A 27,500-nucleotide genomic window follows, 5' to 3' on the forward strand; every position below is an offset into this window, starting at 1 on the left:
GAGAGGGGGATAGAGGGAGAGGGGGATAGAGGGAGAGGGGGAGAGGGAGAGGGAGATAGAGGGAGGGGGAGAGGGATGGGGGAGGGGGAGAGGGATGGGGGAGAGGGAGGGGTGAGGAGAGGGAGGGGTGAGGAGAGGGAGGGGGAGAGGGAGGGGTGAGGAGAGGGAGGGGTGAGGAGAGGGAGGGGAGAGGAGAGGGAGGGGGAGAGGGAGGAGAGGGAGGAGGAGAGGGAGGGAGAGGGAGGAGAGGGAGGGGGAGAGGGAGGAGAGGGAGGGGGAGAGGGAGGAGAGGGAGGAGAGGGAGGGGGAGAGGGAGGAGAGGGAGGGGAGAGGGGGAGAGGGAGGGGAGAGGAGGAGAGGGAGGGGAGAGGAGGAGAGGGAGGGGAGAGGAGGAGAGGGAGGGGTAGAGGAGGAGAGGGAGGGGGAGAGGAGGAGAGGGAGGGGGGAGGAGGAGGAGAGGAAGAGGAGGAGAGGAAGAGGGGGAGGACCGTCAGAAAAAAAAAAAAATAATAATAATAATAATAATAATAATAACTGCAATGAGGATAACCCCAAGAAAGCAGCCAACATCGTTCAAATATCCCAAACGAATCCCTCGGCGCCCCTACGGCCCAGAGCAGGCAAAGAGGGGGGGGGGCTGAACCACAAGGACGTCCCTCCCAGCTAAAACACAAAACACACCGAGCCGGGAAAACTCAACACAGAATAAACACAAATAAACACAATACGCTAAAAAAAAAACACTCCAATCTGAGGATCTGACAAAACACGAGATAAAAACACGACAAAGACAACAAATACAAAAAATAGGAATTGAAAAACACGACACAAACCCCAAAACACAAAAAAACAAAACACGAAATAAAAAACACGGCAAAAAAAACACAAAACCCCAAAAACCTTGACAATAACAAACACAGAAACTTAAAAAACAACATAATTGGGATTTGGGGTTTGGTATACGAAAGACAAACACGCCAAACCCAGACGAATAAAAAAAAAACACAGAGCAGAGGCGACAGCAGCAGCCCCATACTATAGGGGGCACAAAAAAAAACACACAAAGCACAAAGCACCAACACGGATCCAATACACGGCAGGCAGGCAGGCAAACACCGTCAGAGAGAGAGAGAGAGAGAGAGAGAGAGAGAGAGAGAGAGAGAGAGAGAGAGAGAAAGGAGGGAGAGAGAGGAGGGAGAGAGAGGAGGGAGAGAGAGGAGGGGGAGGGGGAGAGAGAGGAGGGGGAGGGGGAGAGAGAGGAGGGGGAGGGGGAGAGAGAGGAGGGGGAGGGGGAGGGAGTGAAGGGGGAGAGAGAGGAGGGGGGAGGGAGTGAAGGGGGAGGGAGTGAAGGGGGAGAGAGAGGAGGGGGGAGGGAGTGAAGGGGGAGGGAGTGAAGGGGGAGAGAGAGGAGGGGGGAGGGAGTGAAGGGGGAGAGAGAGGAGGGGGGAGGGAGTGAAGGGGGAGGGAGTGAAGGGGGAGAGAGAGGAGGGGGGAGGGAGTGAAGGGGGAGGGAGTGAAGGGGGAGAGAGAGGAGGGGGGAGGGAGTGAAGGGGGAGAGAGAGGAGGGGGGAGAGAGAGGAGGGGGGAGAGAGAGGAGGGGGGAGAGAGAGGAGGGGGGAGAGAGAGGAGGGGGGAGAGAGGAGGGGGTAGGGGGAGGGAGAATGGGGAGAGAGAGAGAGAGAGGGGGTAGGGAGAGAGAGGGAAAGAAAGAGGGAGGGAGAGAGGAGGGAGAAAGGGAAAGAGGGAGAGAGAGAAAGGGAAAGAGGGAGAGAAAGAGGGAGAGAAAGAGGGGGGGAGAGAGAGAGAGAGAGAGAGAGAGAGAGAGAGAGAGAGAGAGAGAGAGAGAGAGAGAGAGAGAGAGAGAGAACGGAGGGAGAGAGAGAGAGAGAACGGAGGGATTGAGAGAGAGAGAGAGAGAGAACGGAGGGATTGAGAGAGAGAGAGAGAGAACGGAGGGAGAGAGAGAGGAGGGGGAGGGGGGAGGGAGAGGGAGTGAAGGGGGAGAGGGAGTGAAGGGGGAGAGAGAGGAGGGGGGAGGGAGTGAAGGGGGAGAGAGAGGAGGGGGGAGGGAGTGAAGGGGGAGAGAGAGGAGGGGGGAGGGAGTGAAGGGGGAGAGAGAGGAGGGGGTAGGGAGAGGGAGGGAGAATGGGGAGAGAGGGAGAATGGGGAGAGAGGGAGAATGGGGAGAGAGGGAGAATGGGGAGAGAGAGAGAGGGGGTAGGGAGAGGGAGAGGGAGGGAGAGGGAGAGAGAGGGAAAGAAAGAGGGAGGGAGAGAGAGAGAAGGAGGGAGAGAGAGAGAAGGAGGGAGAAAGGGAAAGAGGGAGAGAGAGAAAGGGAAAGAGGGAGAGAAAGAGGGAGAGAAAGAGAGAGAGAGAGAGAGAGGGGGGGGAAAGAAAGAGGGAGGGAGAGAGGAAGGAAAGAGAGAGGAGAGAAGGAGGGAGAGGAGAAGGGAGGAAGAGGGGGAGGAAGAGGAGGAGGAGGAGAGAGAGAGAGAGAGAGAGAGAGAGAGAGAGAGAGAGAGAGAGAGAGAGAGAGAGAGAGAGAGAGAGAGAGAGAGAGAGAGGCTGCAACCTCAACCTTCTCGAGAGAAAAAAAATGATTACAATAAATCTGGGAGGCTGATGCACAAGCACGTAGGCCCCGGTGCAGGAAGGCACAGCACCACATTAATCCAACACCACCACCACCAACATCATCGCCTTCCCGCGGGGGAGAGAGAGAGAGAGAGAGAGAGAGAGAGAGAGAGAGAGAGAGAGAGAGAGAGAGAGAGAGAGAGAGAGAGAGAGAGGACTCGGGGCATGATGTACCGATCAAAGCCGTGGCGACCGTTAGGAATTCAAATTCAAATTCAAATTTCTCAAACGGTTAACCGTTTTAACGATTAATCCAGATTCGGGTCAGCGTGTTGTGGTGGCTGTGGCAATGGCGGCGGCGGCGGCTGCCAGCCCCCTCATATCCCCCTCCCACAGCCGACAGACAGACGGGGTTAGACAGAGGAAAATCATTAAAGTGTATCGGTAATGGGGAAGAGGGAATTTCTCTCTCTCTCTCTCTCTCTCGGCCGAACACAACACGCCACTGGGCTCTGTGGAGGCGGCCGTGGACAAACAGGTGACAGAGAGAGAGAGAGAGAGAGAGAGAGAGAGAGAGAGAGAGAGAGAGAGAGAGAGAGAGAGAGAGAGAGAGAGAGAGAGAGAGAGAGAGAGAGAGAGAGGCTAAAAATATAGAGAGTGAGAGGGGGAACGGCGAGATTAGTGAGAGATTAGAGAGGAAAAATAGACAGAAGAGAAGAAGAGAGAACAGACCACAAATCTCTCTCTCTCTCACACACACACGCCGTAAATTATCTCTCTTCCTAAGAGAGAGAGAATAGAGAGAGAAAAATAGAGAGATAAAGACGGTCCCCTTCATGAAAAGACCAACAATGGACCGCGACCCTCCTCCTCCTCCTCCTCCTCCCTCCCCCTTTCCCCTCGTCCCTCGCAAACAAGATCAAAGATCGTCCAACTTCAAAACATTTGGTCGACAACTCGCCGCTGCGGGTATCGAGTGAGGGACAACACGCACGCACGTACGCACACACACACGGTAATAATTCATTATGTATCTTAGCTTAATGTGTTTTTTCCAGCCTTCGGCTGCCATGTTTTCAATAAACCATTATTATTACTATTACTTATTATTACTATTATCTATTACTATTATTTATTACTATTATTGTTATTACTATTATTATTGTTACTATTATTAGTTATTACTATTATTATTGTTATTACTATTATTACTATCATTATTATTATCATTACTATTATCATTATCAATTATTATCATCATTATTACACGCGCGCACAATTACACATACGGGCTCTGAGCTCTCCCCCGGGAGGGCAAAAGCTGTCGATCACGAGTCCAGCAGGTGATTCAAGGCCATTGTGGTGAATCACACACTTTCCACATAGAAAACTGAGGTACAGAGACGGTACACCACGACCATAGCTCCCTTTCCCGTAAGGTACTAGGTAAAATGCGCGCGCGCACACACACACACGACTCAATGGCGCAGTTGGTAGAGTTCCCGGCCCCCACTACGGCGGTCAGGGCTCGAATCCCGCCCAGGACTGAAATAATTTCAGTACTGCTGAGTCGTTCCTAAAACTCTCGTGGGCAGGAAGTTTGTGTGCGTGGGCGTGTAAGGTCACAGCATTACTCATAAATCGGTCATTTAATACGAGCTATGAGCTCTCTTCCGGGAGGGTAGTAGCTGTCGATCACGAGTCCAACACATGATCCAAGACCACTGTGGTGAGTCAGAGTCGTTTTACACAAAGACCCTTCCTTGATTATTCATATTTTTATTTTTTATTTTACCATTACCTTTACCTTTACCATTATCATTACCATTATCATTACCATTACCATTACCATTATCATTACCATTATCATTACCCTTACCATTACCCTAATCAATCATTACCATTACCACCATTACCCTTATCAATCATTACCATTACCCATTACCATTATTATTATTATTTACAACAACGAAGGCGAGCACAAATGTATATATATTTTTATGAAGTCGTTTTCGAAAGGAGGACATGGCTGCAATGTACAGGTAGTTCAGTTCGATGCTTAAAGATTCGGTGAACATCTAAGCGCGATGCTGTAATAATGTCTGCCATTTATATTATTTGTTTGTTACTATTTGCCTATTTCATTATTTAGTTATTTACCTGTGCGTTTATTATATAACTATTTAATTTTATTAGATTATTATCTATTATTCACCTGTTTGTTTATTACCTTTACCTTCTTTATAATCATTTATATTATCATTGTTTTTATCAATCATTTCCACAGCATCCTTTGTAATCCTTTAGAAGGTCGTCACGTGTGGTCCTTGGAGATGGACGTCGTATAGAAACGTCTCCCCCACTCGTTCGTCTTCTATACTCCTATTTGGAGGTGCTACCCCAGGCGGCTGGCTCTCGGTTCCAGAGACCTGTCTCTCCATTAACTTCGATTATTTTTCTTACAACCTTTGACAAACGACACCTCCCGTGACGTAGTAACATACCGACGTATTTAAAACGCAAATGTCATTTCTGATGCCAAGAGAGGGGGGAGGGGGTGGCGGGGGAGGGGGGAGGAGGGGGAGGGGAGGAGGGGGGGAGGGGGAGGGGGAGGGGGAGGGGGGATTCCCCCCTCCCCCTCCCCCCTACTACCCTGGGGTTCTCAGTTACGTTTCAGAATAGCCTGGGAATGTTGTACGTCGAAAGTCGACTTACATCCTGATCGTTGGAAAATGCAAACGACGGACAATTCATAGTAAAAAAAAAAAAAAAAAAAAAAGACTTTCCACACACTCATGCACCTTAAAACTTTAAGCGTAAAGGAACTTAGTCGCCCGCACAGGGCGACACCAACCATATTTCTGGTCGCAATCCACTTTTTCTTCCGAGACAGATGTAAAAACATTACCGGATCCTTCGAAGCTGTGGATTTCCGTCCAATCGATGAAATTCGTGACGACGAATATTGTCACAAAACTCCTACGCCTCCGAAGGTTCAAGACTGTCTCGACTAATCCGACAAATTAACGGCATCATGATGGTCTACTTCAGGGACTCCTAAACTGCGGATCATGAGCCCTAAGAAAAGCCTTTTTCTCGACATTTTTCTGGCCGTGCTTCGCCTAATCACCTTTAAAATCCTGACCTCTGCCCCCCCACCCATGTGGTGATGTATACAATTCTTATCATTCGAAAAATAAATTCCCCCCTTCAGCTGAAAAAAGTATAAAACCTTTTTCTCGACATTTTTCTGGCCGTGCTTCGCCTAATCACCTTTAAAATCCTGACCTCTGCCCCCCCACCCATGTGGTGATGTATACAATTCTTATCATTCGAAAAATAAATTCCCCCCTTCAGCTGAAAAAAGTATAAAACCTTTGCTTAAAACCACTTCAAAAGAACAAAGCATCAATGAAAATTAAAATAAATAATAATAAATACGGTAAATAAAAATAAATAAAATAAAATAAAATAAAGAATTTACCCAGACATCCTCAGTTGCCCTTAATTGCCCCCCATTAAAAATTCTGTTGCCCCATCTGTGGGGCATACATTCCACAAGACCCCACATTGGGAAGCATATATATGTACATTGAGCCCCATACTGCTTTGTCCGTATCAAAAATAAATAAACACATCCTTCTCATTAAAATGTATAATTAAATCAATCTTTTTTAATAAACCTTAATAAAAAAAAATATTGCTCTCTGCTGTGATTAATCTTTTAGATTTGAAGATAACATTGCAGCGATATAATAAAAAAATTAGTACATTTTCAGAAGGTTTACAAAGGTGGAATCCTGGGGTTTCATTGATGCTATTTTGTGGAAATCTTCCACAAATCTGTGTCCAAGAAAGCTGCTCACATGGTATGTGTTGCAATGAACTTATTTGTGTCTATGATAATAATTCCTTCTTTTTGTGGGAAGAGAATGTGGATATCCAGATTTCCTTGTGGAAATTTTGTGGAAAAAATCTCGCTCGTTTATGGGAACTGGCATATATCACAGTGGCAACACTGGTAGGTTTGCTACGACTGAAAGGGGTGACATATTGGAAAAGGCTGTTTCGGTTAAACGCCGAACAATCCTAAATGAGCCCTCACACCCCAGTAGGTTTGGGGCCGCCATCAACTCCTAAAGTGAAGATAAAGATGGAGGGCAATAGGAAAACGGAAAACGGAGAACAAAACATGCGGAGAGTCCGCTGAAGTCCTCTGGATAAATAAATCACGGCACACTTAATCATGACAACATAAGAATGGAGAAGACTGCAAGAGACCATATGGCCTACAATAGGCAGTCTCATGTTCCTGACCACCTGCCATCCCTACCCATACAATGATTTCATCTCTTAAAATAACCATGGTTACTACGTCTACTCCATTCATTAGCTACTCTGTTGGTTAACCAGTCTTTATCTAGTTTCTTTGTAATCTAAACTGTGACTACAACAATGATGGAAAATGAAAAACTGCACTAAATGCTTTGTTGTAGTCTAAACTGCAACTACAACAACAACGGAAAATGAAAAACTGCACTAGTTATTTTGTAGTTGTCTAAATTGTGACAACAATGATGGAAAATGAAAACTGCAGGCGCTTTAAGATCACATATTTAAGGAAAACGGGAACACCCCGAGTGGATTGATACACCATGTACTCGCTGGCCTATGCAACAGAACTGACTTATGTCCTGGCTAGGTTCGTCACGTCACGGTTGGTGGCCACGCATATAATGGATCACAGCATGTTTCCATAACAACAAAGTAATGTAGCACATTGGTAAAATTATACTATTGACCCACTTTCAGAGAAGAATAAGCAAAAGTAAAAAAGATCCATATATTTTGATCACTGTGATCCTTTTCAGCAGCATCTGCTGAAGAGGATCACAGATAGTGATCGCAATATATGGTTCTTTTTACTTTCACTTATTCTTCTCCAAAAGTGTCATTAGCATAATGTTTCCGTAAGTATAACTCCTACACCTTCTTAAATGTCAACGATACCATCTCTGGAAAAGGCAAAGAGGAATATTCCGTACAAAGGGCCTTCAAGAATCAAGAGCGATGTCCTCCCAGACCCTGAACACCACCTGCCCGCAACCCTCCGTGCCCTCGTAATGCATCACTCCAGGAGGCATGACTTAATTCCGAAGAACTCTAAACGGAAATTCTCTCACCGAGGAAGATTTGATTACTACTCACCCTTATTAGTCTTGGATACTTCCACACAGGTGCAGTTTTTTTCAATCCTTAACGTAAGAATTGATGCAATATTTTTTCTTACATACGATCAAGAAACATCTCCAAACGGAGCACAAGAATGACGAAAACGTGCAAACTCAATTAAATGCCGTATTACTTTAACAGAACTCTACAACTACCACTGGTTTGGTAACTGTAATTCTGATTGTGTACGTGTTTGTATGCATGTGAAAAAATACACAGAAAATGCAGATATTTCTGCATACCAGTTCACAGAATCTGGGGTAACTTGTGTACAACTACAAATATACCTATATATACACAAGACATCGAGACCAGCATCCCATTCATGCCTCCTGATGCCTACATAGGCATCATCGTACGGAAGCAGTTAACCAAAGCTCGTATACACTCAAGCCTGCATTCTTCGTGTCTGCACTTGAGAAAGCTCTGACAAGCAAAGCATACGATCAATAAGGGCTTCGTCTTCAAGTGGCATTTACTCTGCCAAAACTGTTGGTCGTTGCCATCTCCAAAAGCGTCTCAGTCAGACAGTTGCCAAGGAGTCATTAGAAGCTTCCGAGAACCCATTTTCTATAATGAACTCCTTTCATCCAAGGTGTTACGGGCATCACGTGGGTTTTCGTCATGCACCAACTTCGAGCACGGTTTGACTCTGCACTGCCTTATAAGGATGAAAGGGCCTTTGCGAAATGTATTACGTATTTCATTTATTTTATATTATTTGTTTTGTTATCATTTGTCCGTTTGTTTATTATTATTTGCTTGATTCTCATTTATCATTAGTTATATGTCAATTTATTATTATTTACTACTTACCTGTTTGTTTATTATTTAACTATACCTATACTTTTATAAGAGGGAGGTTGGAGGGGTTGGAATGTATTCAGGGATGGAATGGATGGGAATGATTTTATGCCTTTTCCTTTTTTGGCTACCTCCCTTGTAAGGGGGAAAAAGCCTTGGTATATGTGTATACTATTTACATTATTATATTTTTATTTATTCATTTATTTATCTTTTTTTCACATCCAACCTAGATAAGGAAAAAGGTCTCCTGTCGGCATGCTCTGCCTTTGTAATCCTTTATACTTGTATGAGAGAAATCATAAAGTAACAACCTGCGGTGCAATCGTAAGTCCCCCCTGACTAGCTGCTTAACCACTTCAGTATGAATCAAATTCTCGCACGCAGCATTAGCTGCCATATGTACGATGCATCACACTACTCTATACAATATAAAATCACTGCTGCATTACTCATTCTCTTTTACTCAAAGTAATAACAACACACAGAAAACGTGATCAATCCAATTCACAGAAAATCTCGGGGCAATTCGTGCACGACTACAAAAAAATATATATATAATCAAGACACAGAAGCCAGCATCCTCGCATACCCACTCGCGCCTCATGATGTCATTGTACCGAAGTGGTTAACCCAACCCCTAATGTTCCTCACTGTACATTTACGATTTGTCCCAACTGATGACAAAGAAGAGTCTCACCTCCTACAACAGGGTTTCGAGCAAATACAGCATAGGTGACGGTGTTGGCTATAGCTAAGTGCATCGTCGTTGAAGTTCCTCATTCGACTTTTTTATCTTTTTAAGACGATTTAGACGGGGATCCAATGGGGCCAGACTAAGTGGAGGAACTGAGAGGAAGCCAAATATAAAGTATCCTTACCCAGTTTCTTGTGCTTTAAGTGCTCGTTACACGGCAGACAAACCAATAATTTTGCAAGATGCTATCCGAAGACTCGGAATAACTTTGTCTTCCATCAAAAACAAAATTTAAGGAGAGAGAAGCGCCGGCAATACACAACAAATCTGCATTCCACACTGAGTGGTATTTTTCATTTATTTTGTCACCCGCCAACATCTGATCATTTCCAGGGCAAAAAACCTCAGTGAAGAGAATCTCGGGGCTCATTTCAAGTAACTTTTTACTTACCGGTACCATGCGAATATGTTCCTGACAATATGGAAAACAGGGCGCATAACTGCCAGACGGGTAGTGCGTTAGTAACGCTAGCAGTAACACAAGTGCCCATCTCTGGTTATCTTATGTTCTAGACTGGGGGAATATTAATGCTGTAGTTTTGGTGTTATTTTACTGAGAATATTCGTAAGAAGTAAATACTTCTCCATTTAATTCCCCCCCCCCTAAAATCAGTCTAAAGGAAATTAAAATCAGTAACGCATTGACAGTAATACACCCCCAGAATTTTCGGTAATGCATTGACAGTAATGCACTTCCAGCCTGGTTGTATATGAAAATAATTATAATAATGATAAGTAAATAAATAAAAAATTATAACGGCATAAATAATAAACAAAAAATAAATAAATGCCTACGTATGGTTGAGTGATAAACAAACAAGAAAACAGTAAATAACAATAAATTGACATATAACTAATAATATATAAAAATCAAGCAAATAATAATAACGTGCCCAGCTCTGATAAAGTGACCGTACATGATGACTGTTTCCTTCTAATCTGGTGGCCATCATGTTACTTTCTATGTAGTCTAGGATTACAACGATGACAGCCTCTTCCTAAAACCAAAACCCTAACCCATCATTTCTCAACCTTTTTACTCGTGTAACCCGTCAAATAAATTGCATGTCTCGAGGAACGCCTGTAAAAAAAAAAAAAAAAAAAAAAAAAAAAATTCTCATTTTATTTTCATCGTACTAATAGGTTAGATAGGATGTCTATATTACATTATTACAATAACCAAGAATATGTCGTGTTTAATTATATTACGTATATGAGAAATTAGATAAAAAATCTAAAGTGCATTAGCTTATCTCACTTGTTCTCGCGGAGCCCTAGTTGAGAAATGCTGTCCTAACCCATGAAAAATGCACAGGATTGTGAGCAACTTACTCCATCCATCCATTACCCAGAGTTCTCTTGCAGGAGGTCTGTAGGTGTTAGGAAACGGCTCATAGGAGGGGAAAAAACAAAAAAAAAAATCAATCCTGGTCCTAATGTTAATTCTTTTGTTCTCGATATTCTGTTTTGGTGCACCTTTCCATGAGGAAATAGATTTAATTTGGAAGTGGGTAGAAACAGCTTCGTCAGTGGTACAGTTAATGAATGGAATAAACTTCCTGCAGAGGTAGTGCAATGTAGTTCAATTCGAGGCTTTAAGCAAGATGCTGTAATGCCTACCATTTATCTCATATTATTTGTGTTATTGTCTGTTTGTTTATTGATTATTATTTACTATTTACCTGTTTGTTTATTTAACTTTACTTTATTTTATTATTATATATTTTGTTTTTATTTACTTATCATTATCATCAATTTTTGCATCAGACCTAGTTATAGACCAAAAGGTCTCCTGTCAGCATGCTCCTCCTGTGTAATCACCTCAAAGAATCTAAACAACAACAAAACTCACTCCTGTCGACAAACAATTTATAAAGACAACATTAAACGAAACTCCCAACGACAGGTTCCCTGCAATAAAGACAATTTATAGATAATGCTCGTATTCTTCCAACTCTAATGTACCTTCTGTCGAGGAATTAATATTATTGTTGTGCCACTCGGAACACTATGCAGGCCAAGGAGGTAACAAGGAGGGACATGAGGAAACTAGGAGTGCAAAAGGAGGATGCAATGGAGAGAAACAAATGGAGAAGGATAACTTGAGCGGCTGACGACCCTGCAATACAGTGGGACTGAGGTCGTATGAAGATGACGAGGAAAGTCCTCCTGAAGCAGACATGATCCTGGGCAGTGCCAGATAATTTCAATCCGCTCAGAGAGAGAGAGAGAGAGAGAGAGAGAGAGAGAGAGAGAGAGAGAGAGAGAGAGAAGTCTTGACCAAATAATGCCGAGAGACGAGTAAGCACCTTGAAGGATTTTGTCGTGAGGCCAAATGATACTATTCAGCTTGTGAACACCTGGGCAGCACACATTAAAGTAATACTTATCCATCCAAGTGTCGTAGTCAAGTCCTCTACTCCGTAATTAGCCACACCTGTGCATGGTGCATTTTCACCAGCTGCCTGCTCTTAACATCAAATCGTATTTATAAAAAAAGTCATTTCAGAGGTATGCGGCTTCTTTCACCCCACGGGAGAAGCCCACCAGGAACTGCTCGTCACCCACCAGTCAACAAGTGGGCAGTCCTTTTCCTCTTCTGATAAGAGCATAAGAATGAAGGAGACTGCAAAAGACCATAAGGCCTACACTAGCTAGCTCCATGTCCATCACCACCTGTCATCCCCCCCCATCCATAAAGTTGTCTAATCGTTTCTTAAAACAGCCAATCAGTGCATGGTTACTAAATCTATTCCATTTATTGACCATCCTATTACTAAACCAATTATTTCCTAGTTTCTTAAATCTAAAGTTGTCCAGTTTAATTCCATTACTGCAAGTCCTGCCCTGTTGTCTTAATATGATGACCTTGTTTGTGTCACCCTTGTTAAAGTCTTTGATCCACTCGAACACCTCTATTAGATCATGGTCTCCTACATTCTTATGCTTTTGTGTTCTTTCACCTATCTTGGCCAAAACCTTTTTTTAAGAGGCATCTGAATTCATTTATCTACTTTTACTGAATTGTATTGATAGAGTGAGAAATGAGGAGGTGAGGAGGAGAACAGGGGTGGTAAGGGAGTTGGAAGATAGGGTGGATGAAAAGAGAATTGGATGGTTTGGACACATGGAAAGAATGAGTGAAGAAAGACTAGTAAAAGAAGTGTGGAAGGAAGGCAGAGGTGGAAGGAGCAAACATGAGGGGGCAACCAAGGATGAGATGGATGGATGGGGTGAAAGGGCCATTGGGAAAGAGGGGAATGTCTGTCGAGGAGGGATGGGAGAGGACAGAAGATAGGGGTGAATGGAGAATGGTTGTGTATGGATGATGCTGTGATGCATGAAGGGGTAGGGGATGGGGGGTGAGGGAGTGTGTATGACAAATTGATGCAGCATGAAGGGATTTCTTCCGGTCTTCTCCTTTTCTGCCTGAGGGGATGGAGAGGGGGGGGGTTGCCGATTTAATAAAGCAGCCTTGCTGTGGATGTGCTGTGTCTTGCGACACTGCTTCTGAACCAGGGCAGTGGGCAAGATGCAGGGATGACCTGTCATCCAGGAGGTGCCAAGATAAGAGGGAGGGGAGGGGAGGGGAGTGGAGTGTGATGGGGATGGAATGGGTGGGAGTGGTCTCTATGCCTTTTTCTTTTCGGCTACCTCCCGTGTGAGGGGGGAAAAAGCCTTTGGTGTTTGTATGTAACAAGGATTGATCTGATATATTTTAATGAGAAGGATGTATTTGCCGATACCAGAAACCTTCCATAACCCCCAGATAAAGGCTCATGACCCACAGGGTGACAATTCTTCACGTGGGGCTTCCTGGGTTTACGATTCTTCAGTTGTATAAGTTGATGACAATAAGCATAACTCTCATTCAACCTAACCTAATCTTTATTCCACTGTTGATATTCGGTGTACTGGAGTGACAGTTCTTCAGGTGGGGATCTCATGGGGTGAGGGTTCATGTGGGCATTCTGGGCTGACAATACTTCATGTGACCCGGAAATTGTTTTTTGGCTACCTCCCTTTGGTATGTGTGTGTGTGTGTGTGTGTGTGTGTGTGTGTGTGTGTGTGTGTGTGTGTGTGTGTGTGTGTGTGTGTGTGTGTGTGTATATATATATATATATTCTTTTTATATATCCTTTTGGCAGATGGTCTTTCTCAATTAGTTCCAATTACTTCATGAAACTCCCATCCTACATCAAGCCATCTTCTTTGTCAATTTCATCTACTCTGAATAACAGTACAGTACTTGTTACCTTTCTTTGTACATTATATTTGTAAATCTGGGGACCAATTTAGTTAATTGATGGTAAATTGGACATTCCAGAATTTGTCAACATTGCCTTGCCCCTCCCTCTTGTGAAAACAAACTTTGAATCACATGAGAAGAATCATCATCCCAAAACCTCATTAATAAAACTTCAATGGATTCTTGGCATTTAAACTCACGAGCACTCATTCTGTCTTCATACATCTCAACACTCATCCATGGAGGGAAGTAAAATATAACGTGTTTTGTGCCTTTGTGAGGCAGTTGCACCTAGAGCACTCGGCACCAGGCCACCTTCATCTTGGCGATAAGTACCTGTTGTTATCATTTGTCCGTTTATTATTATTTGTTTGATTCTCATTTATTATTAGTTATGTCAATTCATTATTATCTAATATTTACCTGTTTGTTCATTAACTATACCTATGCATTCATTTATTTTAACATTTACATTATTATAGTTTTCATTTATTCATTTACTTGTTTATCATTATGATTTTTTTTCACATCTGACCTAGATATGGACCAAAAGGTCTCATGTCGGCATGCTCCACCTTTGTAATCCTTTGTATCCACCCTAATGTCAACTGCACATCACTCTTCCCCCAGGTGTCCAGAGCTGCTTACCAAACCACTAGATTTGTTGGTCAAGTTTGAAGTGCGAGACACAAGAATAAAATACCAATTCTGTATTTGACCACAAGAAAAAAACATCATTAAATATACAACTCTCAAACATGGTAGTTCTGCACGATCAATACTATAACCGGCATTCACCAGATATGTATAAAGACGACTTCTGACAGCAGATACGCTTTTCCTGTACCGTAAGCAACTTACCACAGTCTTAGTGGCATTGATCAACACTAAATACAACGATCAAAATTAACATTCATGTACAATAAACCTCAAAATGTCTAGAGGATTTGGTAAACTATTTTACACATCATCTCCACTAATTTTCAATTTTCCCATATTACTGTAATCCATGTGTAGTTAATAATGAAAATAACAAAAAGAGCCAAATTATGAATCAGATCTCAAAGGTAGCTCCTGTCCAAAATATGTATACTACAAGATACACAAATATGTAGGTCTTTGCACATGCATGCGCACACACACACCAACTATTGCATGTCAACTTTTTTAGCCCAGCAACTTGGATCAATGCCAGATCATCCCATCCACCCACGGACCAGATGTGGGAGAGAAGAAAATGGAGTTTCCATCGACCAAGCCCCCATTTTCATCTGATTCCATTCTTCGGGTGAATAAACTCATCCGGCACGAGTCACAATATGGCGTGATCTAATAGAGGTCTTCGAGTGGATCAAACACTTTAACATTTGTGACACAAACAAGGTCATCATATTAAGACAACAGGGCAGGACTCACAGTACTGGATTTAAATTGGACAAATTTAGACGTAAGAAGGAAATAGGCAAGAATTGGTTTACTAATAGGGTGGTCAACGAATGGAATAAACTTAGTAACCATGTAGTAAGCGCTGAAACTATCAGTTGTTTTAAGAAATGGTTAGACAGCTTTATGGAAGGGGATGACAGGTGGTGATGGATATGGAGCTGCATAGTGTGGGCCTTATGGTCTCTTGCAGTCTCCTTCATTCTTATGCTCTTATATTCTTAGGTTGGAACTGCCTAGTGTAGGCCTTATGGTCTCTTGCAGTCTCCTTCATTCTTATGTTCTTATGACTCGCACGGGTGCGCACATACTTTTCAGAGGAGGCAAAGTTTGTACACAACCAAATTTCTGCACGCACTCACATGAAAACATTGGAGGGAACTGTTAAGATTATAAATAAATATACCAGTATGCATATTTGTGACATGCATTATGGAGGAAAAAAGATAATGAAATGAAAATAGATATCGGAGTCAAAAACGTATCAAGACGTACGAAGATTGATGACGCGAAGCGACTCAGTTTCGAATCGGCAACACTGAAAACAGGAAATGAGTGAGTTATGAGAAGCGAGGATTGGGAGTGGAAAGAGATAGTGTGAACTTGGGACATTATGAGGAATTAAAAAAGACTTGGCCGGGCAGAAGTTTATGAAGAAGCGAGTTAAGGTATACATGAATTTACGAAGTGGTGATTGAGCAGATTTGTTGCCAGTAAGTGTAATTAAACAGGAACGTTGCTGCCCGTGTTTTATTCTGATTAATACTTGACAATTTTAGTCCAGTCATGGGAGAATCTGTGGACAAAACGGTAACACAATTCATCAAGATCTCATTGTCCTAAGTCTGTCTATCCCTCTATCAACAGAAGTTACCAATAGTCTTGCATTTAATCTGCACAGGGCCTCAGAATCATCAGGAGCAGTTTATATGTATCTATAGCCTCTGACACCCTACGGATTTAACACTGGCTCGTACATACATACATATACCAACGCTTTTTCCCCCTTACAAGGGAGGTAGCCAAAAAGGAAAAGGCATAAAATCATTCCCACCCATTCCATCCCTGAATACACTCCACACCCCCTCTTATCTTAGCACCTCCTGGATGATGGGTCATCCCTGCACCTTGTCCACTGCCCTGGGTCAGAAGCAGTGTCGCAAGACAGCACATCCACAGCAAGGCCACTTCATTAAATCGGCGACCCCCCCTCTCCGTCCCCCCATGCATAAAAGGAGAAGATGGGGAGAAATCCCTTCGGGCTGCGTCAAATTTTGCTCACACATACTACCTCACCCCCCATTCCACCTCATGCATCACAACATCATCCATATACAACCATTCTCCATTCACCCCTGTCTTCTGTCCTCTCCCATCCTTCCTCAACAGACATTCCCCTCTTCCCCAAAGCCCCCTTCACCCCATCCATCCACCTCATCCTAGGACAACCCCTCATGTTCACTCCCTCCACATCTGCCTTCCATACCTCTTTTACTAGTCTTTCTTCACTCATTCTTTCCATGAGTCCAAACCATCCTAATACTCTTTCATCAACCCTATCTCCCAACTCCCTTTCCACCCCCGTTCTTCTCCTCACCTCCTCATTTCTCGCTCTATCTAGCCTAGTAACCCCCCATCATACTTCTCAGACACCTCATCTCAAACACATTCAAACTCCTTCTCTCTTCCCCTCTTATGTTCCATGTTTCTGCCCCATACAGTGCTGTTGGCACAATCACTCCTTCATACAGTCTCCTCTTAGCATCCATTCCCAAATGTCTATTCCTCATTACACTCTTCAATCCACCAAGGTATTTACTCGCTTCTCTCTCAATCTACATTCTACCTCCACCTTCACTCCACCTTTTCCTGCCACATTTGCACCCAAGTATCTAAAACTATCCACTTCCTCCAGTCGCTCTCCCTTAATGCTCACTTCCAGTCTACTGCCACTTTCACCCCTTGTACATCTCATCACCTTACTTTTACCCACATTTATCTTTAGCTTTCTTCTATCACATACTCTCCCAAACTCTGTCACCAACTTCCTCAGTCCCTCCTCCGATCCTGCCACAAGCACAGTGTCGTCAGCAAACAACAGCTGGCTCACCTCCCACTTTTCTCGTAGCTATCAATTTTTTCTTCAGCTTTAGGGAACTCATGCTGAATACTTCAAGGACACATTAACCTCTGCAATACACAGACTTGAGGCTCAGCAAAAACATATTTGCGCACACATTAGCTGCCTGAAGTACGATGATGCATCACAATACACACATTGTAAAATATAGTTACAGCTGTTATACTCGTTCTCTTTTGCCCAGAATGTTTGTAACCACAGGATAAGAGAGTTGCTCAGCCACAACTACAAAATAACCAGGAAGCTGACACTGGCACCCTCGTGTACCCATTCGCACCTCATGATGCCTGGGTAGGCGTCATCGCATTCAAGGGGTCAATTCCCGTACACCGGACGTAAGTTCAAATCCCAGAGTGGACACAAAAATCGGATACTAGTAACAAGGCTTCACCTACACTCATCCTTGCACTGTATCAGACAAACCTGGGTGAGATCTACCTCCCGTTAGATCTATAGCGTGAGGTCTACCATAATTTGCACATATCCTAGGAATGACTTAGATAATTGGATTTCTAATTACATTCATATCAAGAAAGGTAAAAATAAATTTCCCTACATTTATTCTAGGGATACATAGGTCAGGTCATGTTTTCGATGTATTTGGGCAGTTCACATGTTTGACGGACAGGTGGGGGGAGTGTCCCAGAGGAATGCAGGTCACCTGGGTAGGCGACATATGGGTGGTAGACCTCACGCTATAGTAGCCCCCCGGTGCTTTATTCACATAACATGCACACAATACCCAGACACCAAAACTTTCTCCATATCCACCACTAAGTCTGTCTGGCAGACAACAACCATACAAACAGCTCCAGAGTCCCTTGTAAGTCCTCATCTAGGTGGGGGACATACACAATCGTGACAGATTAAAACAATGACATTCTAGATTAGTGGTCCTCAACCAGTGTACCACGTCCCTAAAGGGTGCCGCCAAAATTCAGGGCAAAAATTACTGTCACAATTATATTTTTGTATTGTCATCCATTTTTGTTCATTAAAGCAGCATCAGTATAAAGATGAGTATTTTCCATATTATCCAGGGACAAAATTTTGTTCCACTGATGTTGAATCAACAAAATAGACAAACCAGAATTTAGATTTTCTAATAAGGGTGCCGGGGACTTCTGAAAGGCTTGGCAAGGGTGCATCAACCTTCAAGCCAGAAAAGGTTGGGAACCACTGCTCTAGATGTTGCTCTAGAATGATAAGAGCTTCTCAAGTGTCATATTCTATTAGACTTTAATCAAGTTTGTACATACATATACCAAAGGCCTTTTCCCCTTTACAAGGGAGGTAGCCAAAAAGAAAAAGGCAGAAAAACGATCCTCACCCATTCCATCCCTAAATACACTCCACTCCCCTCCACCCTCCCTCTTATTTTGGCAACTCCTGGATGACAGGTCATCCCCGCATCTTGTCCACTGCCCTGGGTCAGAGGCAGTGTCGCAAGACACAGCACATCCACAGCAATGCCGCTTCATTAAATCGGCAACCCCCCCCCTTCGTCCCCTCTGTCATCCACCCTATCTCCCAACTTCCTTACCACCCCTGTTCTCCTTCTCATTTTACATGTTTATAATCTTGGCATTTTATCTAAAGGCATTCTCCAACTTTTTCTAACATCTTTGTGGGGGAGGAAATAAATCCAATCTTTCCAAGAAAGATATATTGATACGAAAAGGGAAAATGACGTGAAAAGAAAGATCACACTTTCAATACCTCTGTTCTAAGCTAACCTCTTGGGTTCCATAACTCATGTTGCCGTGTATTTATTTACACACGATTACAAAGGTGGAGCATGCCAACAGGAGACCTTTTGGTCCATATCTAGGTCGGATGAAAAAAAAAATTATAATGATAATTAAATAAAAACTATAATAATGTAAATAATAAATAAAATACATAAATAAATGTATAGGTATAGTTAACTAATAAACAAACAGGTAAATAGAAAATAATGATAAATTGAAAGGTAACTAATAATAAATGAGAATCAAGCAAATAATATTAACAAACAGACAGGTGATAACAAAACAAATAATATCAAATAAATGATAGTCACTACAGCATCTTGCTTAGGAGCTTATCTAACTTGGTGATGCTCAGCAGGAAGCTTCACTGTGCTCAGCCAGCACGCCGTGTCCGCCTACATTGCTCCACTGGCTTAACTAGTGAATTCTCTTAGTTACGCATCCCTGGATTATTTGTTTGGTTCTCATATATTATTAGTTATATGTCAATTTATCATTATTTACTACTTACCTGTTTGTTTATTATTTAACTATGCCTATGCATTTATTTATTTTATCTATTACTTAGATTATTATAATTTTTACTTAAATATCTATTTATTTATCATTATTTGTATTTTTGCATTTGACCTAGATATGGACCAAAAGGTCTCATGTCAGCATGCTCAGCCTCTGTAATCCTTTGAAATGAAAGTTATTGTAGAGTTAAGTTCCTGTATTTCCATCTGGTACTGGTTTAACATAACAGTAGCCTCCTCTGCGGTCGGAAATGCTTACTTCTGTTTTGTTTGTTAAATTTGGCACTAGCAACCCTCCAGGTAACTGGCCACAACCGCCAGTTGGACTCATTTGATTTGATGGTGTTTGGTAGATAGCCGCACTCCACAAGGCCAAATCGTAGCGTCCACCTCCAAGTTTCTGCCACCTTCACAAGGGAATTTTGTCCATTCAGGTGACCTGGGACATCTTCTAATTTAGCCAGGAACATATCCACTGGATATTTGAAAGATTCCACCGAGCAATTTGTTTTATCTCGTATATCTCTAGGTATGCATTTAAACAGTCTTTAGCACAGTGATCCTCAAACTATGGGTCACGACCCAAAGTTGTGTTGCGAGATCAATTTTGATGGGTCACAGGGACACAGAAAATTCTCACGTTTTCAGAGTATTTCAAATACTTGGCTTATTAAATTTTTCATGAAAGTGGCAGTTGCAGACAAGACTGACAAGTTAAACACCATATGAGGACTGAGCCTTTATTTGTATGACGTTTCGCTTATTACAGCTTTTTCAAGTAATAAGCGAAATGTCGTATAAATAAAGGCTCTGTCCTAATATGGTGTTTAACTCGTCAATTAAATTCCTTTTAACCACACATTACTTATGTAATGTGTGTTCATCCTTCCCCCTCATCCACATAATTTTTTCCCAAAGTAAAGGGTATATATCACTGTCCATTTTCTTTCTCTTTACTTTATTCTGGGTCGCAAAGGATCGAAATGTTCCAAATAGGGTCGCTCATGAAAAACTTTGAGAACCACTGATCAAACAGATTTCCACCTGAAACTATTACATTGTATAGTTCCTGCTCTTCTATAAGTCACTTGGGGGAGGTATTAGGATGGTTTGGACACATGGAGGGAATGAGTGAGGAAAGCCTAGTAAAAGAGGTGTGGAAGGCAGATGTTGAGGGAGTGAACATGAGGGGGAGATCTAGGATGAGATGGATGGATGGGGTAAAAGGGGCATTACAAAAGAGGAATGTCTGTTGAGGAAGGATGGGAGAGGACAGAAGACAGTGGTGAATGGAGAATGGTTGTGTATGGATGATGATGTGATACATGAGGTGGAATGGGGGGGCGAGGTAGTATGTGTGAAAAACAATTTAACATAGCCCGAAGGGATATCTCCCTGTCTTCTTCTTTTCTGCATGGGGGGGGGGAGGGAGGGAGGGAGGGAGGGAGGGAGGGAGGGAGAGAGAGAGAGAGAGAGAGAGAGAGAGAGTCACCAATTTAATGAAGCAGCCTTGCTGTGGATGTGCTGTGTCTTGAGTAACTGCTTCTGACCCAGGGTAGTGGTCAAAATGCTGGGATGACCCATCATCCAGGAGTTGCCAAGATAAGAGGGAGGGTAGAGGGTGGAGGGAAGTGGAGTGTATTAGGGATGGAATGGGTGGGAGTGGTTTTTATGCCTTTGTTTTTTTTTGGCTACCTCCCATGTAAGGGGGGAAAATGCCTTGGTATATGTATGTATGTACTTGAAAAAAAAAAGTTCTGTATTGATGTATGGATAGATTGAGAGTTGGCCACTACAGAATGAGGTGTTGTCACATGTAGTGACTGCATCTAGGGCAGTCTGAGCCCCAATTTTCTATATTCATATTCTATTATTTCAAAAGGATGACCCATCATCTAGGAGGAGCCAAGAAAAGAGGGAGGGAAGGGTGGTGAATGGGAGTAGAGTATGTTGGGGATGGAATGGGTGAGAGTGGATTTTATGCCTTTGACTTTGGCTACCTCCCTCGCAAGAGGGAAAAAGCCTTTGGTATATGTATGTATGTGTCCATGATGCTAATAGGAACACGGGTACATGTGTTCACTTATGCAAAATAGACCACTTGGAAAAGAAACTAACAAAGCAGAGCGCTTATGTATATTACATCTTCAGTGCAAAAAGTACATAGTTGAAAATGCATAGTTTATATATACATGTAAACTGTCCTTGTTCCTTCTTCATGTATATATAAACAATGTATTTCTACCCAACTCTGTACTTTTTGCACTGAAGATGTAATATACGAAAGCGCTCTCCTTTGTTAGTTTCTTTTTCCGAGTGGTCTACTTTGTATATATGTGTATACCAAAGGCCTCTCCTCCTTTTATGAAGTTCGAAGTTACTCAACGACAGACTAATCTTGGTCATGTCTGATGAAAACATTGCCCTAAATCTTAAGGAGCATTGATGGAAGCGAACAACCATTAATATAGGGCAATATTGACATCTCCAATCTCTCTGGCAAGTGCAGTTACATTTGTGTATTAGGTATGAGTGTCACATAGCCAACTATAGCCAAAGTGAATGTGCTGAGGCTGTAGCACTGGCGTCACAGGCCCATTAGGGCCTCTTCCAGAAATTCGTCCATGTAAGTCCATTACCCCTAATATGTAACATTATTGTCCTAAACCTTTTTCATAGCCCTTACCCCACGATATTTCAGACAATTTTCTCATACACTCCTCCAACACAAATACAATGCAAACAAAGGATTACAAAGGCAGAGCATGCCGACCGGAGACCTTTTTGTCCATATCTAGGTCAGATGTGAAAAAGAAATCACAATAATGATAAATAAATAAATAAAAACTATAACATTGTAAATAATAAATAAAATACATAAACAAATGCATAGGTATAGTTAAGTAATAAACAAACAGGTAAATAGTAAATAATAATGAGGATCAAGCAAATAATAATAAACAGACAAATGATAACAAAACAAATAATACAAAATAAACATATGAAAATGATACCAATACAAACCTTGCTTTGCTTTCTCATGGTAAAAACACAGTGCCACTTGCACTGGCTATCATGTCTCGTACCCCAAGGTTAAGAACCACTGTCTTAAACTATTTCAGTACCTTAATTTCATAGTAAGAGGGAAGGGGGTCAAAAGCTTCAGAGAGGAAATAGGATCTACTGGATAAAGTAAACAAATAAAAAAATATCTAACAAGGAAGTGAGCTGCTACACAATATTTCTCAGTTTTATCATAAATGTGTTTGACAATTTATATTTTGGGTTTTGTGGAAGTAGTAGTTGCTGTACTGTGGTAGGGAGGCAATTATTACTATTCTATTTTTTATATAAATTTTCCAATATCATTTCTTTGTTTCTTCATATGGTATATTTAGTTATTTTATTGTTATTAGCTTTTCATTAATTCCCATGACATTACTTTCATTAGAAAATTGCTACAAATAAATAATAATAAGGCCTGTCCCAGACTCCATCACAACTTCACATATCTAGGGACATGTCTTGTTAATTGCACCCCATTAAGGATAAGAAGACTAACTAACATCACACCAGAAAGCTTTGGGAAAAAAAAAAGTCAGCTACTTTAGTACAACAATGGAAATAAGTTTACATGCTTTTTTTGTGTTATCCTCAGCAATTGTAATTGTTATTTCGAAGTATGTGTTCTCTTCATTATCTGCACTCAATGTATATTGATTCAATGCCAAATAAAATTATCATTATTATGACAAGTGGTTACAAACAGAAGCTAACCAGGCCACTATTCCCAAGTATGTCAATTACACAACTAACACACTCCAACCATTAAGGCAGACTTAGAGACATGGCACTGCCTGGAGACGGCAGACACCTACATCAGGTGCATCCTTAGACGAAATAGGTTGCCCGAAAAATTATCACCCCAGAACGCTCACCTAAAGAATCATCACCCCATGAGACCCCACCTAAAGAATTGTCACCCCATGAGATCCCACCTGAAGAATTATCACCCCAGAACACCAAATATTAACAGTGGAATAAACATTAGGTTAGGCTGAATGAGGGTTATGCTTATTGTCATCAACTTATACAAATGAAGAATCATAAACCCAGGATGATGGCCCACATGAAGAATTGTCACCCCATGAGATCCCACCTGAAGAATTGTCACCCCAGTACGCTGAATATCAACAGTGGAATAAAGATTAGATTAGGTTAGGTTAGGTTGAATATGGGTTATGCTTATTGTCATCAACTTATACAACCGAAGAATTGCAAATCCTAGGATGGACCACACGAACAATTGTCACCCTAAGATGGCACACATGAAGAATTGTCACCCTAGGTTAGCCCACATGAAGAATTGTCACCCTAGGATAGCCCACAGGAAGAAATGTCACCCTAGGATAGTACATGTGAAGAAACGTCACCCTAGGATACCCCACATGAAGAATTGTCACCCTGTCAAAGACTGGGGTGACAATTCTTCATGTGATCCGATGAAATTATACAAAGCAAGCAATGACGATAATAATAATAATAATTGAAAGCTAACCAGACACGTTTATAGCCTTCCCATTTAGAGCAAAATACGAGGCACCTGATACGAAGGGCAGTGTGCAGGTAACTAAAGAATGCCAGAATGGAGTAGATTAGGCTTGGCCAAAGATCCAAAAGAACTTGTCGAGAATTTGATATCCTTAAGGACACATACCGCCCTAATTTCAAATTGACAGCTATCTAACAATGATTTTTGCGCGCATGCAGGGAAAGCAGAAACTTAATGCTTAGAGGAACTAGAGGATAAGGAGGGCTGGCACTATGATTCTAAACCCAAGCCCCGCTCTCCTGTCAAGCCTTGATTCAACACCTTAGACATGGTATAGGAACCAAAATATGGGGGACTGCAAGAGACCATAGAGCCTACACTTGACTTCTCTCCCATCTCCAGCATAGCTACTAGACTCGATCATGGTCATGCTCCAAGATGCTCCGGGTCCGACGTAAATTCTTTACTGACCAAGAATCACTCCCCATTTTTCCTTCACAAACGACAACAGCTGACATTTACAATTTAGACATTTTTTCTTATTGTGCTGTCAAGCTCAATGGTGTAATTCGAGCACTTGCGCACTGCAACCCCAGTCTGTCTTGCAATCACCATTAATTGTCATCATGCTAGGGTGGGATCTTCACAGTCACCTTCCCTAACCTGACTGGCTTTCGTCAAATGGTGAAGCCAACTTAATACTAACCAGATTAAGAGCATCTTTATGTCTACTCCCATGTAGTTAAAATTTAATTTTTACTTGATATTTTCCCTTTTGTCTTTAAGAGAAAATATGCAGATTACATTCTGAAATACATGGTGTTCAACTTAAAATAATAATAATAATAGTAATAACAATAATAATGACAATAATTATGGTAATAATAACAACAAATATGGAGCTATTTTTGTTTTTTTCCTGGAATAATAACAAGTTATTGACATTTCATTACCGCCATGGCTTGGCTTGACTAAGGAGGCAATCTTAGAATCTCCCTCAGGATTTTCCCTTTCCCTCATCCCTAAATTAAATAAATATCTTCATTTCAATTTTGCATGAAATTTTGCCTCCCACGTCACAAGTCCCTCCATTTCGTTGGCAAATTTGTCTCCAATATACTCGTTTTATTTCAGCTACATACCACACATTTCCTCGCATAATTGAACGTACTTGTACGGTATAAAAATCATGTATTCCTCAACCAGCTACCTACTTGTATACTTGAAGTTCATACGCAAGCGCGTTCTGGCTTACCTTTATTTGGTTCAGTGTGACAGTCAGCAGTCAAAATAACAGTGCACTAGACCACCCCCAACACCCCCCACGAGATCTGACTCCATACTCAATTGTCACTTGAGCGCTGCGACAAACAAATAAAGAGAACAATAAAAAAACAAACTGTTTATTAACAAGAGCCCCCGTTCATTTAACAAAGACAAGAGAGCTTCCCCTTCAAGCCGTGCCTTCCTTCTAAGCTCAGCTCATATCACTCACCCTATTGATGCAAACATTAATTCCAAGGGACGTTAAGTACGGTTTCTGACACAATAGTACAATATCAAATTCACAGTTCACTAGTGGGGCGGCGCACGGAAAAAAAGAGAAACACAGAAGAAAATGTGCGTGGCAGATAGCACCCTGTGTCATCCACTTCACAGCTAAAGTCAGACTGAGCAACCCAGTCGCCGATGACAAAAACAAAATAGCAATGCGACCTGCGCGTAGCTGCCGTCTGGCGTTCGAATAGTCACGCTAGTTTAAAAATATTATGTTTATTCATCCAAGGCCACATTGCAAAACATATGCAAAAATTAATCAAACACGTTTATATCATTTGTATATATGACCCACGAATATGAAGTCTGTAGAGCACTAGGCTTGTGTAGGGTGCGTGATTGAAGCAAACGATGGACCATACCCTGGGGCGGCTCTTGCTTATTGACCTACAATCCCGCTCCACATCACCTGCAAAACACCGATTACTTCTCTCAAATCTCGTTTTGTAAAGCCACGGGGGGCCCTGGCATATTTATTAATCGTGCTGCGGAAGGTCTATTAGCTCTTCCGTTGGTTGAAGCCTGGAGAAACCTGACAAATCCTTCATTGGTCGGGTTAATTCAGGGTAGTGAGAAGTTAGACCCGGCGACATTAATGAATTGTATCCGGTTTATGTGGCTACACTCGCCACGTACTCGGCACTTGGTGATAGTCGCCTGCATGCCTGAAATGATACTGGGGCTCGATTATCTCCTCTTTCTTTCAAATATCATGCGTCGCAGGAAAAGCCCTGCCTGAAACGACCCACAGCTGGGATGTACATACGGATACCATGAGCAAGTCACGTAACAAGGGGAGAGGAGAAGGAAGAAGAAGAAAAAACAACCCAACACGCTCACCCACGCACATACGCACGCACAAAAAATAAAAACACCCGCACACATACATACAACGGATGCGGGAATTCTCACGACCAAATATATACTTGTAAATCAATATAAACTCGTTCTGCTAAAATTCTAGACGACGGCACGAGGGGCCAGAAACTTCCTAGAGATATTTGGATCATGATGAAGGTAGAAATTGACATCATCCTCGCCTGGTGACGTTATTGGTGTCACCTTCGATCATGCGGCCCTGACGTGACACATCAGAGATTTATTATTTATAGGCGGGGGCGAAATGGCTGTGGAAGTCTTACAAGGCTCTTTCGAAGTTCCAACCCAGGGACGCCAACCCGCCTTGATATGTTTTGCCAATTTATTAACACGAATCTCACCTCATTTCACTCCAATAAACCTGGTTCAAGGTGAATGAGATTATATTTGCAAGCGGGCATGCAACGGGTGTGGGAATCGCGCCTAAAGTGAGAGAAGAGTATGTAAAAGGGAAAGGAAATGACCTCTGACCTCTACAAGCGGGCTGTGTTTCTCGACTCGCCACACCGCTTTCGATTCAGCGCTAAATATATACTTGGGCTTGTTCATGTCAGTTCGGTGGATTTTTTCTTTGCCTTGTGTTATCAAACATAATGCTCGTACGATCTATTTCGCAGTTGGAATGCAATTACTGGGCTAAAAGAAAATAAACTAAATTTATTTGCATGGCGATAGACCTTAGAGAAATACAATCCATCTAATTAGCATCATAAATATTCTAAGAGAAACACGATGGAGTGCACAATAGCCCGTTTGTAAAATAGCCGTTATTTTCATACTTCGGAGGGGTGAAGGGGGTGGAGGAGAGGCAGCTCGTGGAGGGGGCGGGAGGGAAAAGCTCGTGGAGGGGGACGGGAGGGGGCAGCTCGTGGAGGGGGACGGGAGGGGGCAGCTCGTGGAAGGGGGGGGGCGGGAGGGAGCAAAGCTGAATGGGAGGGGATGGGGGGCGACTGAGGGCAATCGTTCCTCACAGGCTCGACAAACTTATGGGAAGGGGGCATGGTAGCCTGGGTAGAAAATACTCATTAAAATCATAATGATTT

At 42.4% G+C, this 27,500-nt stretch overlaps 1 protein-coding gene across 6 annotated transcripts in view; it reads right to left on the reverse strand.

Moving 5' to 3' along the window:
• The window catches only part of LOC143031388 (uncharacterized), a 155,811-nt gene extending 130,124 nt beyond the window's left edge, over window positions 1-25,687 (reverse strand). For 5 of the 6 annotated variants that reach the window (XM_076195136.1, XM_076195137.1, XM_076195138.1 and 2 more), the window contains exon 1: window positions 25,517-25,687. The gene's annotated coding sequence lies outside the window, so the exon portion shown is untranslated. Of the gene's footprint in view, window positions 1-25,276; window positions 25,383-25,516 lie in introns of all 6 variants that reach the window. The other variant, XM_076195134.1, reaches the window with a different exon arrangement.
• Between the last annotated feature and the right edge of the window lie 1,813 nt (window positions 25,688-27,500).

The sequence above is a fragment of the Oratosquilla oratoria genome, chromosome 12, assembly GCF_046742065.1.
Source record: "Oratosquilla oratoria isolate Oo_2021 chromosome 12, ASM4674206v1, whole genome shotgun sequence".
NCBI lineage: Eukaryota > Metazoa > Arthropoda > Malacostraca > Stomatopoda > Squillidae > Oratosquilla > Oratosquilla oratoria.